The sequence below is a fragment of the Triticum aestivum genome, chromosome 7A (assembly GCF_018294505.1).
Source record: "Triticum aestivum cultivar Chinese Spring chromosome 7A, IWGSC CS RefSeq v2.1, whole genome shotgun sequence".
Classification (NCBI taxonomy): Eukaryota; Viridiplantae; Streptophyta; class Magnoliopsida; order Poales; family Poaceae; genus Triticum; species Triticum aestivum.
In genome coordinates, this window is record NC_057812.1 from 734,942,814 (window position 1) to 734,955,763 (window position 12,950).

Below are 12,950 nucleotides of genomic sequence, written 5' to 3' on the forward strand. Positions count from 1 at the left end.
GGTGAAGGAAATATTCCCTAGAGGCAATAATAAAGTTATTATTTATTTCCTTATATCATGATAAATGTTTATTATTCATGCTTGAATTGTATTAACCAGAAACATAATACTTGTGTGAATACATAGACAAACAGAGTGTATGCCTCTACTTGACTAGCTCGTTGATCAAAGATGGTTATGTTTCCTAGCCATTGACATGAGTTTTCATTTGATTAACGGGATCACATCATTAGGAGAATGATGTGATTGACTTGACCCATTCCGATAGCTTAGCACTCGATCGTTTAGTATGTTGCTATTGCTTTCTTCATGACTTATACATGTTGCTATGACTATGAGATTATGCAACTCCCGTTTACCGGAGGAACACTTTGTGTGCTACCAAACATCACAACATAACTGGGTGATTATAAAGGTGCTCTACAGGTGTCTCCGAAGGTACTTGTTGGGTTGGCGTATTTCGAGATTAGGATTTGTCACTCCGATTGTCGGAGAGGTATCTCTGGGCACTCTTGGTAATGCACATCACTTAAGCCTTGCAAGCATTGCAACTAATGAGTTAGTTGCGAAATGATGTATTACAGAACGAGTAAGAGACTTGCCGGTAACAAGATTGAACTAGGTATTTAGATACCGACGATCGAATCTCAGGCAAGTAACATACCGATGACAAAGGGAACAACGTATGTTGTTATGCGGTCTGACCGATAAAGATCTTCATATAATATGTAGGAGCCAATATGAGCATCCAGGTTCCGCTATTGGTTATTGACCGGAGACGTGTCTCGGTCATGTCTACATAGTTCTCGAACCCATAGGGTCCACACGCTTAAAGTTTCGATGACGGTTATATTGTGAGTTTATGAGTTTTGATGTACCGAAGGTTGTTCGGAGTCCCGGATGTGATCACGACATGACGAGGAGTCTCGAAATGGTCGAGACATGAAGATTGATATATTGGAACCCTATATTTGGATATCGGAAGTGTTTCGGGTGAAATCGAGATTTTACCGGAGTACTGAGGGGTTACCGGAACCCCCCAGGGGCTTAATGGGCCAGTGGAGAAGAGGAGAGGCGGCCAGGGTAGGGCCGCGCGCCCCTCCCCCCTAGTCCGAATAGGACAAGGAGAGGGGGACGACGCCCCCCCTTTCCTTCCTCTCTCCCTCCTCTTTCGCCCTCCACTCCTAATCCAACAATGAAAGGGGGGGAGTCCTACTCCCAGTGGGAGTAGGACTCCTCCTGGCGCGCCCTCCTGGCCGGCCGCACCTCCCCCCCTTGCTCCTTTATATACGGGGGCAGGGGGCACCCTAGAGACACAACAATTGATCGTTTGATCTTTTAGCCGTGTGCGGTGCCCCCCTTCACCATAGTCCACCTCGATAATACTGTAGCGGTGCTTAGGTGAAGCCCTGCGTCGGTAGAACATCATCATCGTCACCATGCCGTTGTGCTAACAAAACTCTCCCTCAACACTTGGCTGGATCGGAGTTCGAGGGACGTCATCGGCCTGAACGTGTGCTGAACTCGGAGGTGTCGTGCGTTTGGTACTTGATCGGTCGGATCGTGAAGACGTACGACTACATCAACCGCGTTGTGATAACGCTTCCACTTTCGGTCTATGAGGGTACATGGACAACACTCTCCCCTCTCGTTGCTATGCATCACCATGATCTTGCGTGTGCGTAGATTTTTTTTTGAAATTACTATGTTCCCCAACAGTGGTATCAGAGCCTGGTTTTATGCATTGATGTTATATGCACGAGTAGAACACAAGTGAGTTGTGGGCGATATAAGTCATATTGCTTACCAGCATGTCATACATTGGTTCGGCGGTATTGTTGGATGAAGCGGCCCGGACCGACATTACGCATACTCTTACGCGAGACTATTTCTACCGACGTGCTTTGCACACAGGTGGCTGGCGGATGTCAATTTCTCCAACTTTAGTTGAACCGAGTGTGGCTACGCCCGGTCCTTGCGAAGGTTAAAACAGGACCAACTTGACAAACTATCGTTGTGGTTTTGATGCGTAGGTAAGAACGGTTCTTGCTAAGCCCAGTAGCAGCCACGTAAAACTTGCAACAACAAAATAGAGGACGTCTAACTTGTTTTTACAGGGCATGTCGACCGCGCCTCTCGACGGCTGCCACGCTTCTCCCCCGCCTCTAGCCGCCAACCCTGCCTCCCAACGGCCACCACGCTTCCCCCTGCCTCCCTCTTGTCACCGCACGCCGGTCGAGCTCCCGTACATAGAAGCCCGTCCCCCTCCTTCTGCTCTGCTCGTCCTTTCGACGGGTGACAGAGCGCGAACGGAGGGTAGGGATATGAGGTTGAGGTCAAACACAAGGACGTCGGCGCCGGGACACTCAGCACAGATGCATGCGTGAATGTCTTCAACCGCCTTGAACCTCTGAATTTGCTTCAGTAGTAGTATTCTCTTTGGGAGTGGAATTTCTACCATGCATGGGTCCTACCGTGCATGCATGCACATTTTTTTATTTTTTCTATGGGCCCACTGATATCATTTATAGTGTTCTCTCTATCCCCTAACATATGTTATTCTCTAGTCATTAAGTTTCATTCAAACAAATACTAGATGCCTAATACATTTTGAAATAAAAATCTGTTTTACTTTCTGTTTACACAAATGTGTTTTTTCCTGGCAAGATCTTTAAAACAAGACCAATATTGAATATGTTTTTGAAATTAAATTTTCTTTACAACTAAATCACCAGGCTTCAAACTTGTTTCATCGAATTTTTTTAATTCCATGTGAAAAGTTCATTAATGTTTCTGGCGATGTGGCCTTTGAAACAAAAACATTCTTGAATATATTTTGACAAGATTTGAAATTTGAGTCTTCAAACATTATTAAACTATAACCAAAAAAAGATTATGAAACCTAATGAAACATTATGCAACCATCAACGACTTGTTTTATTGTGAGTGACTGGTTGGTATGACCACATTGATGGGATACGGCAGATGGATTGAGCAATAATAATAAAGTATGCATGCATGAAGGTGAATCTTCAACAAAATCAACGGCCAGCACATGCACGGGATATCCCGTGCATGGTAGATATGCTTTTCTCTATTCTCTTTGCCTATTTCAGATTATATTTCAGAGATGCATAGGAATTTGTTTGCAACCGCACACATGCACAAAAGCATGTGCGATATAAAAGAATCCACAAAAAAATATTCATGCCAACTAAAAAATCACTTTTATGTTCATATATTAAAAAAACATTTATGTAGTCTAAAAAGTGTTTATTTTATTTTAAATTTTTTTTCTATGATTATAAAAATTGTGCAGGCATTTTTAGAAATACTCATGTAATTTAAAGTAGTGTTACTTTTATAGGAATATCCGTGTATTTCCATAAAAATATAATGTATTTTTAATAAATATCTGATGCATTTTTAATAGTATAAATTACATTAAGTTTTATAAAAATATATGTAAACATGCTTAAACCTAGCACCATGTTGCCTTGCTTTTCCTTCAGCCGTACCTGCCTCGCCGCTCGTGATACCCAAGCACTCGATGAGGCCTCTACGACAGAAGAGATTCTTCCCTGTTTCTGCCCGTACGATTCCATCAAATAAATAAAAATAAAAGTGAAGATAGCTCGTTTGAAGTCCTAAGAAACGGCTAACCCTCTATTGCTTTCAATTAATAAAGAACAAGAGACTACTTTTTTACAGCTTCCATTGAGCCAGGTACATATACCGGTACAAACCTCCTGTAATAACCCCTGCAATTCTAGGAGTTCTCTGACATTGGCTGGTTCTGGCCAAGCTGTCATGCCCTCTACCTTGTTTGTATTAGTAGATACCCCAATTTCATAAATAATGTATTTCCTTTATGAAATTTGAGTTCTCACTAGCCAGGCCCTTACTCACCAGCCGAGCCCTTACTCCCATCTACTACTTTTCTTATTAAAGCTGCAAGTGCAGAGGGGAATTTCGCAAGCTAGGTTTTAAAAAATTGCATGAACTTTTCTAAGAAAAGATACAAACACTTGTTAAAAGTTAATGAAAAAACATTTCACTTTTTTGGCAGTAACATAAATTTGATAAAATGAAAATAATTTCCTAAATATATATATGTGCATACCGTGTGTGTGTGTGTGTTTTATTTTTGAGAACAGTGTGTGTGCGTTGCGTGCTTTGTGAATGATTATATATAAAAGGCTGAGCGCATACATCGTAACACACTAAGGCCCAATTCTTTTGAAGCTTATAGCAGCTTATTGCGAAAATAAACCAAAAGCCCAAAAGAACTCATTATAAAGATTGAGCTTCACTTATTTCCACAACCCTCTTCTTCACATGAAAAAAAGCTGGGGGTAGGGCAGCTTCCTGTAGCTTATCACTTGACCACGAAGCGGTATACCCTCACAGTTTCACAGAAGTCCGAAATGCCACCGCGCCTCATAGCCCGAAAAAAAAAGCCTGGAGCACGCCCCGCATCCCTCTAGTTCCTTCTCCTGCACAGAAATCCCAGCTAGGTTTCCCTGCCCGCCACTGATCCCGCCTCCCGACGGCCGCCGCACTTCTCCCTCGCCTCCAGCCGCCGACCCTTCTTCCCAACGGCCACCACACTTCCCCCTGCCTCCCTCTTGTCACCGCACACCATCTGAGCTCCCCGGCGTAGAAGCCCGTCCCCCTCCTTCTCCTCTGCCCGTCCTTCCGATGGCTGACGGGAGCGCAAACGGAGGCTAGGGATCTGAGGTCGAGGTCGAACACAAGGACGTCGGCGCCGGGACACTCAGCACGGATGCACGCGTGCATGCCTTCAACCGCCTTGACCTCTGAATTTGCTTCAGTAGTAGTATTCTCTTTGCCTATTTCAGATTATATTTCAGAGATGCATAAGAATTTGTTTGAAAAATTTGTTGATTATATTCTCTTTGCCTAAATGTTGGTCATGCCAAGTTCATACTTGTTGTAAAAAGGATGAATGTTCCTAGTGATGCATTCAGATATTTCTACGGAAGATTCATAAATTCAGTTCTTGTAAATGTTTGTCATGTTCAAGTTTATACTAGTATTTTTATTTACAGTTTAGGGCTATTACAGTCTTTTCATAGAAAAACTCGGAAAATAAGTTCACACAAAAGAATTGGCTAGCTTATTCTTATGAGATTATTTTCACAACAACTTATTTGTGACTTATTTCCAGAGGAGCTTATGCATAAGCTACAACTCAAGAGAACTGACCCTAACTTCTCATGTCAACTGGCTTGCTTCGGATCTTCTCCCACATCTGTCATCTCTCCTCTCCTTTCCCCTCCTCGAGTTATTTGCGCAAACCATAGCAGTTGGGGTTAGGGTGAGAATTTGATGCCGTATTTGTGTCAGGGCACACAAAACCATCAACTCTGTGCCTAATCGATAACACGGAGCACTGATAGTTCAATTTACTCGCGAAAAAAGCAAAACTGACAGGTGGAGCCCATCTATTGGGACGACGTGGCATGCCTATCTGGTTACTTCGTTGAGGTGGACGTAGGTCCCACCTGTCATCTCACGCACCTTCTTCCTTTTTTTTTGTCTCTCTCTCCAACCAGCCACGCAGAGGACGTCCTGCCCGCTCCCGCGACGCGCGCCTCGCCCTGAGCAGCTCGCCTCTAGCCTCGCCGGACGCTGCCAGTTGCCATGCTCAGTCTGGACCCGCGCCTCCGACAGTTGCCATCAACCTCCTCCTCTTGTCCAGCCCACTCCGGCGATGCGCGCCTTGCCCCGAGCATCACCGCCCGAGACGCTTGCCTTGCCGGCCGCCGCCAGTGGCCACGCTCAGGCTGGAGCTGGACCCGCGCCTCCGCCGCCGCCATGGACCTCGGCCGTCCCTGTCGGCAGCCCGACGACCGACGAGGTGTTCTGACTTCTGAGCCCGGCGCCTGAAGCTGGGGGACCAAGGCACACTTATGGGAGCGCCGGGAGCAGCGGGGCAAGCAGAGGAAGGCGAGGCAGCTGCGAAGCTTGCACGCGCTTAAGCTGTTCGACGGAAGGCTGAGAGCTCAGTGCAGAAATTGGGAGACCAGTGACGAGCGACGCACCAGCACGAGCTCCGCTACAGATGCCTTTGACGGGCTTCTCTCCACTGGTCGACGGTCTTCTTCCTGTCCGGGTCGCGGTAGGAGTAGAAGAGCAGGTCACGCACCTTGGCGGGCACCTGGACGAGCGTGAAGCAGCTGGAGCAGACGATGAACGGCGCGCCCTTCGTGTCCTTGGCTTGACCTCCGGAGATTGGTTGAAAAGCTCGGAGAGGTCGCCTTTCAGCTCGTCCACCGTCTTCAGGATCTTCTCGTGGAGGGGACTCGTCTTCTGTGGCGGGAGAGCGTGGCGAGGAGGAGGGCTAGGCTCCAGCTCACCGCAGCCGGTGCAGATCGGGAATCCACGACACGATCAGGCATTGGTGCAGCTTATCCGACAACCACTTTGCTTGTGTTGATGTTAATCTTGCTGCACTGAACATTGTCAGGTAGTTTTAGATTTCAGTTACAGTTTTCTGAATAATAGCCAGAAGCATGCTTTGTTCATGCTGCGGCAGAATAGGTTGTAGTGTTTAACTTCCTGTAAGTCGTTGGCCACGATCAGTCCGAGGGATGGCACGGGATTTGGGTGTGTAGCACATGTGATGTCCATTGGGCCAAGGCAGAACAAGCTGTTAGATAGGAGCAAGCAAATGGTTTTTATTGGCTATGAGACCGGATCGAAAGAGTGAAATCCTATCGTTTGTTTGATCCTGAAAATAAGAAGTTGATCATTACGCGTGATGCGGTGTTGGAGGAAGATCGGCGCTTGGACTGGAGCTCACCGGGATCCACTGAAAATGGTGATGGAGCATCGTTTGTTGTCAGCTATCCTAGTTGGGGAGAACAAGAGGAAGCAGCAGCAGTGGTGACTAAAAATCCTGCCAAGGCAGGGAAAAGTGTTGCCATGGCAGCCGAACCTGAAACCCCTGCCATGGCACGGGAAACGGGTGACAAGGCAGCTAATTCCTCTGCCATGGCAGCGCCTCAGCTGGGGATCAGGACGCATCATGTTGGCGCTGGTGTCGCGATCCCGTGTGATATCGATGTTTGAAGTACTTTTGTACGTGATTTAGCAAGAAAATGTATTTTTAGAAATAAATGAATTTTCTAAGTGCACAATCTCCTCGTGTGTGCGTTTGGATGATCACTTACGTGCATGCCCTTAGTGCATGTGCTTGCATGGCCATGCATGACTAAGGCACGTACAGATGTATCAAAAAGAGCTACATACTAACACATACGACGCATTTGATTTGGTTCGGCCAACATGTGTATGTGTACCGGCCAGGTCGTACAGAGCTAGAATACATGTATTCGCTCGAGTGTCAGTGTATGGGTACGTATCCAAATACCCGGGCCGGCCGGCAAGTGTGCCGTGTGTACCTATAGACAACAGGCCAGCCGGCTAGCCCATTCAACGTTGAAACTCAAAAAAGGCCCCGGTCAAGAATTCTTGTATCGGCTAAAGACTCCACGGGAGATTAAACGGCTTCTGAACTTCACGGGCAAGTAATGCGTACACCTTAAGCTGTTGCCCCCGGTGACCCCTTCACGCCGGACTCATCACCGGCGACGACGCGCCGGGCTTGCCATTCGTGTGCAGCCACCGGCGATCCTTCACGCCGGACGCATCGCCGGTAATGATGCGTCGGGATTGTCCTTCGTGTGCAGCCCCTGACGACTCTTTCACGCTGGATTCACCATCGGCGACGACATGCCGGGGCTGCCGCCTATGCTCGACCCCCGGCGCATCCTCCATCTATGATAGCAACGTATCGGGGTCATCATCCGTGCATGGTCCACGGTGCACCCTCCACCGGCAAGTCCTCCGGCAACACCATCATGCCGGGACTCGGCGACACGCGTCGTTTGACTTGGCGCAATCTAGCGTGCCGCCCCCTTCTACCTACTACATCGGTGGCGCCTGGGCAAGGCTCTGCTGCATCGCGAGGCCTTACTCGCCCCCGTCTCACCAGTCCATGGAGGCGCCATGGGCTGGCCGGGACTCGCCGACACACATCTCGACTCGGCGCCATTTAGTGCGCCACCCCTTCTACCTACACCTATTCGTGGCGCCTGGCCGAGGCTTCGCCGCATCGCAAGGTTTACTTCGCCGCTGTCTCGTAACCATGGGGGCGGCGCGGCGCTCGACGAGTCACGATGACTCGTTGTAACTATGGCGGTGGAGACATCATCCGGTTGGGGTCGGGACACGCTTAGGCGTATCTAGCAGCCTCCCTCTTCGTCGGCACGAACACGTGTCACACGTGCCGGGTCTGCTCATGTCTAGCGGCTCCCGGTTCGGACGCATACGTCGTGGAGACTGGCTCGGCACTCCGTGTCGGTGCCACGCTCATTGGCGTGCGGCCCATCTACCGCCGCCGGCCACGTCGGACGGCACCAGGTGGCGACTTCCTCCGCTATTTGGCGGCGGTGTAGGCGGTCATCGACGGGTATGCGCACTCCATGTGTCACACGTCCATCCATTCCTTTTTCTCCTTTCAACATCTACTCCCGCGGGGCATACCCCTGGCACTGCTGGCGAATCTACAATGTCATCGACGACGTCCAAGCCAAGCCCAACCATGGATGCTACTTCAACAACCACATCGACGCCGCTCAAGGCCGACGAGGCAAGACGGCGTAGGCGGGCGTGTCCGAAGCAAAGGCCACGTTTTCAACGGCACGTGTACCACTCCGTACACGGACTCTGCCGCCGCCACACACACCACCACCACCATGCATGAGGAACGCGAAGCAAAGACCGAAGACGATGACTGCGCAGCTTAATCGGAGGTGTCTCGCGGTACTATCCGCAGGAGTAATTAACCGGGGGCTTTCCGAGGACCCCAGGAACCAGGAGACCATGATCGCTTGATCCATTGGTCGCGCTAGCAGGCCTCATCTTTTCCCTTTCTTCTTCTTTGTATTTGTGTACTATGTACACTGGCACGCCCGCAAAATTGTTGTTCCCCGGTGAAGGGAGACGCTTATACAAAACCCACTATTCTTTTTGTACGAGCGCTGTCTTTCCTTTTTCGTGTCAAACAAAATTGGCACGCCCGGTGGGACCTGGTTCTCCTCCCATCTCTGCTGTGCAGTTGTCGCGGCTTCGTCTTTGCTCATTCCTCCAACCGCACAGCATGTTGCATGAAGATCGTCGGTGTGGAGCTCCGCTGATTGACACTCACCTTCCTGCAGGTGGTTTCTCTGACGCCAACGATGACGCCGTGCCGGAAGTGATCCAGTTTGGGTCACTCCCACCGATGGTCAGCTTTAAGAACGGCGCTAAGGTGTACGTGCATGAGGCGCAAGAGCGGTCCCAATTCCAAGTCATGGAGTCCAAGAAAGTTCAGAAGAGGGTCGTCGCCAAGGCCAAGAAGGCCCGCCGTGAGCTCATGCTCGAGGCGCGCGCCCTCTTGAAGGACTCCGTGATCACGGAGATGAAGGGCGACATTGAGGTTGCCCAAAAGCTACGTGTCCAGGCCGCCAGTAGGCGGGTTGGCGTTGCTTCGGTCCGCGCACCGATGCCGAGTGCCGAGCCGAAGCTGCCTACGACGACCACTCGACGCACGGAGGTCGAGCTACTGGAGGCTCTCGAGGCCGTCTCCTTCGAGCTTCGGAGGCTTATGGCAAACGATCGTTTGTCACATAGCCCCCATCGACTAAGCAACAACAGGAGGAAGTACCAGAAGGTACAAAAGCTCCACCGACAAATCAGCTCATGCATAGCTCAGAACTCGGTCCCCGAAGAGGACTAGTCAATGGGCGCGTTGGAGCTTGCACACAAGGTGTTCACCTTCTCGAGCACCTTGACCCCTCCGTATGGCTTGTTCCCCGACCAATGGGCGAACGAGCCATCGAAGGCTGAGAACAACCAAATCTCGTTTCGCATCTCCCCTGACTTGGAGCCGCATGAGAGGTATAACTACCTTCTCAGCCGCTTAACCCCAAAGCCATAAAGGGCACAACCTAGTGCCACGGAGCAAGGAGGCGGGGCGGTTCCACCACTTTGCCCCCTAACCATCCTCAAGCGGGGGAGCCAGGTGAATGCTTCTCCAACTCCTACGCCCCAACAACAAGGGGACACCCTCGAATCAGCCTCTCCTATGGAGGGAGTCGAGGATGCCTCTGAGTTGCAGACTAGTGCCGCGCTCAAGGAATCCTCAACCGTCCAGGTAGGGTCTCTTGAGTTGCAGTCTAATGCTCCTCTCGATCCCGACACAACGATCGTCAGGTGCCTACCCTCAGTGCCCCCGACCTATGGGACGAAGGGGCTAGGCCTACCTCGCCACAGGGGGCGCGAGCCAATATTGGCGACGAGAAGAACATGGCCTCGTGCGGCACCCTAGCTGTTGGGGATATAACTATTTGTGTAAGCCGCCCTGGAGGGGCCAGGTTACGCAAAGAGAAGCTCATCAGAAGCCCAAGACCAAGGCAAGAAGGTGGCGGTTCACTAAAGGGCTTAAAGGCCCACAGGCAACTTGAAGCCTGTAAAGATAAACCGCCAAGATGGCATAACTTGTACTGTAAGGTAGAAGTAACTAGTCGCCGAGCCGGACACTGTTTATGAGCCGGCCGGGACTCTGTAAGCCGCAGGGCGTCAACCCGTGTATATAAGGGGACGACCCGCCAGCGGCTTAGGGCAAGAAACAACTCATCGAGAGCCATGCATAGCGTATCTCGCTCCCTGGTCATCGAAACCTCAAGCAATACCAACCCAACTAGACGTAGGCCTTCCTTCACCGCAAGGGGCTGAACTAGTATAAACCTCGCGTGTTCTTTGTCCCGATTAACCCCTTTAAGCTTCCTAGCTGCGATGGCTCCACGATTAAGTCCTTGCAAGAGGACATCTGCCGTGACAATTCGACGACACTAGCGGTGCGTGCTAGGCTTGAAGAAGATGGCGCGTGGCAGCCGCCACACGTCACCCATGACTTCTCCTACCCATCTGATGAGGAGATTGCGCCAAATCCAAAGGTCAATTTTCGCGCGACATTGCTTCCACGCCTAGGCCATGTTCGATCATGGTTCAAAGGCGTCGAGATGAAGCCCAAATCGGGCTCATCCACCTCTGAAGAGGGGGCAGGTTCAACGGCCCCATGTCTTCCCATCACGACGGGGGGAGGATTGACATCCAGTGGTGATGTCGCACATCACCCGGGCATATCCCCGCGCCGCTACAACGACATCACGGCGCGCCTTCCCGAAGATCCGGAGGAACTACACCAAGTTGCGAGTCGGCCCGGGGCCAACACGCGACTAAAGTCCATGGCATGCAAAAGTGTGACGTGTGGGCATGACGATGATGGTGAACCGCCGGAGGACCACGATGGGGAGGAGAGCTACTCCAACACGTCCTCCTCGCCTTCTTTGGAAATTCACTCGAGCGCGCTGCCCTACCATGAGCTCGCTCAGTCTGTACTATCAGACTATGAAGGCGGCTTTGAAGATCTTCACACGGCGCCCGTACATGTGGCCACTGATGGTGACGCCAACCAGGAGGCAGCGAAAGCAGCAGAGACAGAGGCATTGAGAGCCTCTAATCCTAACCCATCCCGTCTTGCAGGAAATGGAGCACCGCTCGAAGCGAACCTTGTTGATTAGGTGCGAGAGCAGGGCCGTACAATCGATCAACTGACAGCGAAAGTTGATCGGTTTATCGAGCTCATGATGAACAATAACCTCGTGGCGCCGGGGACACCAAGGCGAGTGGTGGACCCGCAAGAGGAGGAGCTTCAAGACATGGAGCTAGCAAGTGTGCCACCCAATGGTGGGCATCAACAGCAAGACCAAGGCGTGCGGGGGCGACCATTGGCCAAGCCCACCGGTGTGGCCGATGGGGCGTCAGACCCGAGCATGTTAAAGAACTACCACGGCATCGTCGAAGACATGGTGACCAAGAAGCTCAAGCAGATGTCCATCGAGCAAGCGCCCCGCACCTCAGAAAGCGAGCTCGAGAAGCCCTATGAAGCATGGCACGACCTAGTGTCGTTCCCTGCTGGTTGGCATTCGCCGAAGTTCTGTCAGTTTGACGGGACTGGTGATGCACGGGAGCATCTAGCGTATTTCGAGGCGGCTTGCGGCGACACCGCTAATAGCTCTTCACTTCTTCTTCGACAATTCTCAGGGTCATTGGCTGGCCCTGCCTTCCACTAGTATAGTCGCTTACTGGTGGGATCCATCACCAGCTGGGCAAGCATGAAGGAAGTCTTCAAGAGACAGTTCGTCGCCATGAAGAAGGATTTCTCTGTTGTCAAACTAGCACAAGTTCGGCAGCGGCGAGAGGAGTCCATCGATGACTACATCATCTGCTTCAGCAACAGCTACGTGTGTCTCGCTAGGGAGATGCATCTCGAGGATGCCATTGAGATGTGTGTCCATGGCGCAGTAGCACTGGTCGCTAGAGGTGTCTCGGCGTGAGCCAAGAAACTTTAGCACTCTCAGCTCAGCTGTTGCAGCCACCAAGCTGGAGTTCGACAAGTCTTGACAGATCATGGAGCTCTACAAGAATGTGAGCGCCTTTGACCCTGCCAAGCGCTTTGCCTCAACGTCTAAGCTCCCTAACAATGGGGGCAAGACAAATGTGGCGGCGGAGGCGAACGCCACCAGGATGCTTACCTCAGCACCACGAAGTACTGTGCCCACCTTGGGTGTACGGACCGAGCAAGCTGGGGGGGGGGAGGCGACGTGCATCCATGCATGATCTTCTCAAGAAGTCATACATCTTTCGCCGCGAGTTGGTGAAAGACATGTTTGACCAACTAATGGAGCATCGGGCTCTGAATCTGCCTGAACCTCAAAGACCTGACCAGGTAAACATGGATGACAATCCTTTGTATTGCCCATACCACATGTATGTAGGCCATGCAATCGAGGATTGCATCGCCTTCAAGAAATGGC